General features: G+C 32.4%; 1 pseudogene; it reads left to right on the top strand.

Annotated features, from left to right (window-relative positions):
- Positions 1-1,907: 1,907 nt before the first annotated feature.
- Positions 1,908-4,901, top strand: LOC121223046 (MADS-box transcription factor 7-like; annotated as a pseudogene).
- The last annotated feature ends 300 nt before the right edge of the window (positions 4,902-5,201 follow it).

Raw genomic sequence — 5,201 nt, 5'->3', positions numbered from 1 at the left:
CTTCCCCCTCCCACTATATACACTGCTCCATAAAAAGCTAAGATCTTTGTTGTTGCCGACGCCAAAAGAGATGCGAAACAACGTCGGATTGGTCTTCTACAACACTCCATCTCCCTCCTTTTTAAGCTAAGATCATTAATATTGTGGGAACTTTACGAAATTTTTAACCCAAAAAGAAAAGAAGGTTAATAATCTTAAGTTTTAATGTCGCAAATTGTCAAGATTTTATATGGCTAAGTATCTTTTTGGGAACTTGTTATGTTGGTGCTTTTTTATAATTTGACCAAAGCACATACAAGTAAAGACGCCCAAGGTCAAAAGAGGCTTTAAAGTAAAAAGTCTTTACTTGTGTAGATTAACTATAGCTTATAAACTAAAATTTAATTTTAGACCAGCAACAATTTTGGGATTTCCTAATAGCTAATAGTGCCTAATTTTTAGCAATAATATTTCGATCTAAATGTTCTATAGGAAAACTGGATTGGTTGGTGTACTTGCAATCCAAATGTACATATCAAATGCTATAGTATTTTGATCCAAACACGTAATAATATGGATCACAGAAACAGTTTCCTATCTACTTGTGCATTAATTTTATTCCTATTTTTAGCCAACAATGTTTTGTTCGGTGGAAAAAAAATGGAAATAGAAAACAAAAGAAACCAGTTGTACAATTCAACTGTAAGTATCGAGGTTGCTCTGTTGTTATTGGTAATTAGACTAAAGGTGTCGCCACGATACAAGCTGCCGTGGGAAGTATGTCATGCCCGAGCCAACAAGCGAAGAGTTCTATGTTGGACAATGTTTTCAGCTTCACCTTTTGAATAATCTATGCGGACAAAAACCAATCGAATTGAGGAATAACCAATTTTACTAGTATGGATACTTGTTGGTGAATTACCTCAATTAACTGCATCTTATACATAATTTCTTTTTTTTCTTTTCTTTTAAAGATTTTGTGTATTTCCGATAAATCTTTATCCGAAAAAGTCTAGAATTTTAACTTCTTTAAAAACTAATGCATTGGGACAGGTTTATGGTTGAAATGAGGTTAAATTCTACTATTAATTTGGGTACTTTGTATAAATTAAGGATTTACTTTTTGTACTTTAATTTAATTAATTTTAGTAATTATTCTATTGAAATTAGCTGTTTTTAATTTTTATACTTTCTAAAATTTAAAATTCCAATCTTAACCTAAACATGAGCAGTTAAATCATGCTATTAGTTTTATACAATGTGTAAAGTTGTAGATTTAGTCCATGCTTACAAATAGAATAAATTTTAGTCTTTATACATTTCAAAATTTGAAATTTCAGTCTTGATACTCAACGATAACAATTAAATCTATTAACTGACTTTTTTTGTGAGTCATATGTAAAAATAACAGTAAGCTGACATGACATTACACATTTGATAATATGTTTATAGTATTAGATTTTGCAACTTAATAAATTTAACAATTACCGTTTAGTGGAGACTAGAATTTTAAAATTCGAATACCAAATAAAGTTTAACCTTGAATTAAAACATGACTTTTACTTTCCAAATAAAAACAATATTTATTATATAGGCAAATATGGTATGTAAATGTGTATTAATCTTTTAAAACAAGTTGCTGCTCTGTCTCTTTAATACCTCTTTAATAAAAGAATCTGCTTAAATAGGTTAAACAAAGGTTATTTAGTAACACAGTTGTCCAAATCATCCTTGCATGGCAGCTAAGGCTACAAAAGGAAAAAAAAAAGGGGTTAAATTTATTACACTTTTAACTTGTAGTCTACGGTGGACCTCAACAAAATTAAAGACGGAAAAAAGAGGAATCAAACCCCTCACCCCCCCCCTTTTCCTTGTATATAAACACATATTTGGTTAATTGAAAAAGCAAGTTACAGTAAGAGAAAAAAAGAAAACAATGGGTAGGGTTAAACTGGAGCTGAAAAAGATTGAGAACAGAACATATAGGCATATAACTTTTGCCAAAAGAAAAAGTGGTCTTGTTAAGAAAGCTTATGAACTTTCGACTCTTTGTGATATTGAGGTTGCTCTTATTATATTTTCTCCAGCTGGAAAACTCTTCCTTTTTGATGGCAAGAAAAGGTGTGATTTTGTGTGTGTGCGCGCATTTTTAGATTTTGCTTTTTCCGATCTATGATTATAATATCTTGTTTCTTTATTGACTTTTTAATCTTATGATATATATCTCTTTCTTTCTTCTTTTTTTTTTATAATGATTTGTTGAGTTTTGTTTCTTTGATTGAATTTTTGCATCCGATTTGATTTTGGGATATGTGTAGGATTGAAGAAATTCTTGCTGAATACATGGAACTTCCTGCTCGTCGACGTGGATGGTATGGCTTTTTAATGGAGGGTTTGATTGAATCTAAATATCTACAATAATATGTTTTATCTTTAATTATGCTTTTTTTTTCAACATCAAAAAATTGCAAAAATTCTAAACAAATATCAATGTATGAAGAAATTAAAAAAAAATGTTAATCAGATCGTGCAAGATTACATATTAACAATGATTTTTAAAAAATAATAACCGTTAGATCGATGTTGGAATTTTTGCAGCGGCGCCGTCAATAGTCATATCACGTTTTTAGTAATACAGACGCGACAAAATTTTAAAATCTTTTTAAGGTCTTTCATTTAAAATGCCACGGTTAACTCGTGTGGATTTTCTTTTTTTGCCTTTCTAACAACTCTTGATTTTTCATTTTGGTGGTGAACTCCTCAATTGGCATACAAAGGGTGCTTGATCAAGAGGTAAGTAACTAATTAATTAAACAATTATTTACAAAATTTCAGGACAAGTTTTACGTTTGTGTGTGTGTGTTTTGTTTCAGTTGATCCGACGCATTGTTACTCAGCTGAACGTTGAAGCTAGCTTTTACGGCGTCATTAGGTTTGCCTTGTAGTTAATTAAGATTAATGGTTATATTAATTTTTAATGGTGACTGGTTGATTAATTTTCTTTTACTTGCCGATATTATAGAAGGGACAAAGACAGCGAAAATCTATTGAAGGTATGTAATGAAACAGTAGACGAGTAAATGGAACAAAAAGAAATAATTTTATAGACTTTGATGTAAAATCATATCAATAATAATGCAGGAAATCCAGAATGGAATAGTTGTATGCAGTACTGAGCTGGAGCAAGTGGAGAGGAACCTACAGTATGGGACCATCGAATTAAATTTTTAATTATCTTTGAAATTTTCATTCTGTTGTTAGAAATGAATTTTTGAATTATATGGATTGGTAGGTTTTTTCTGAAAAATCCTAGTTCTCTTGATACAATAACCGAGGTGATGTACCATGAAATGATCTTGGAAGAGACCTTGGAACTTGTCCGTTTGCGCTAGGCAAGATATACACACAACCTATTTGATTTAACATTTCTTTCTTTACAGATGAAATCCTAATTATGTGTGTCTCGTTTCTAATTTTACAGAGAGTTTTAGAAGCAAATGAATTTGTTGGACCGACTAGAATGGAATTTGGAGTTGACATTGTGCCCAATTTGGTCGATCCCAGTGAGGTAAAAAGCTAAATGTAACCCAGAACTATTTATAAATTGTTATGATTAATGGAATTGAATATAGAATTTTAGAGTGTGTGATTTCATGTATTGGGTTTCGATGAAAGTGAATGTTATCACTGATTTTCTTATGTACTTTGCTTTGCTGTTTGTATCATTTAGATTCCGCTTCATGCGCAAAACGCTAGTGCCCAGGCTTGCTTAGAGCGAGGTTTGAACTACAACTTCATGAACTGGCCATCACTGAATGATGTTCAAGCTCCAACCAATTTTACTGATCAATCAATCGGTCTTCAACAGCCCTTAAGGTCTCAATAAGTTTAGTATTGTCTTTGATAGAGATTTTGTCTCCAAACCATACTTGGGTAGCTCAAGTGATAGCATGCTCCCATTAATGACTTATATGTCATAGATCATGGGTCAAGTTAGACCATGATCAAATTCTTCACATGGTTCTATCTATTCAGGCACTTTTCCTGAACACTCTTTATTGAATAGGGAGACAAAATCCAATCCCATATACATAGATTACCATTTTACATCTCTTTTTCATGTTTGTAGAAATTTAGCAGAACCCTTGGTTGAAAGGCTGCCATTCCCAATGCGATTGCCATCGCCAATGAGATCTCATCATCTTCAAGGGCATGGGCACTTGGGCGGAAATGAAGTGAGCACTCAACCAAACATGAATTTTGATGACTATGTGTACCGTCCGGCGCCACCGATTGTCAATGCAAATTTCCCTCCCATGAATATGGACACCATGCCCCAGGTAAGACTGAGAAATATATATATGTGATGATTTCCTGCAAAATGTTATTATATACTATAATCATATTTGTGTAAAACCCTATATCTTAATTTTTTTAAAAATAAAATCTGATAGCTAGTCCCTTTTAATATAAAAAAAAAACTTAAATATTCTTAATTTCATATAGTCAATTGTTAGTATAATTCGTGTTACTCATTACATGCTCTCAGTTTTATGCAATGTTAATAATAAAAATGCAAAATTACTGATTTGAGTACACAAAACATTAATTTGATCATATATATAATATAGGCAGCGCCAAGAGGAAGCGAAGCGGAAGCGGAGGCGGAGAATTGGAGGAGCGGCAATAGTTCAAACTCTGACTCCAGCTTATGGTTTCTCGGTTGAACGTGAAGAACATTACCATCTTTTTGTGGCCGCCTCAATTATTAGATTCCCCCCCAAAAAAAAAACAATAGCCGAGGAGTGATTAGATACTGGGGTGGGACAACTTTTGATATAATAATATTTTGCATCAAAGACTTGGATTCTATGTTATAATTTCCCCGTTTTGGGTTTTAATATTTAAAAGGCTTTTTGAAATACACTATTACTGCTGTGTTTCCTGGAAATAAAAAAGCTAAACAATGTTAAAAGCAAGCGGCAACATCGTGCATGCATGTTAAGAGGTGGTTTTTGTAGCCGTTTTAAAGTTAAAAGCACAAGCTTAGATAGATAGTGAGATGGAATGAGCTTTCGAATATGTGGGATTAATATTGGTAAGAAGAGAGTGGCATGCATACATAGGGTTGGCTAGTTGAAGAAAATAATGAGGTGCAATGTAGACTTCACTTTGCTATATATATAGGTAGCTGCTATAGCGATTTAATAATTTGGCTATGT

This window comes from Gossypium hirsutum, chromosome D11 (genome assembly GCF_007990345.1).
Source record: "Gossypium hirsutum isolate 1008001.06 chromosome D11, Gossypium_hirsutum_v2.1, whole genome shotgun sequence".
In the NCBI taxonomy this organism is placed as follows: domain Eukaryota; kingdom Viridiplantae; phylum Streptophyta; class Magnoliopsida; order Malvales; family Malvaceae; genus Gossypium; species Gossypium hirsutum.
Note: the sequence above shows the minus strand (reverse complement) of the source record. Positions and strands in the feature narration are given on the sequence as shown.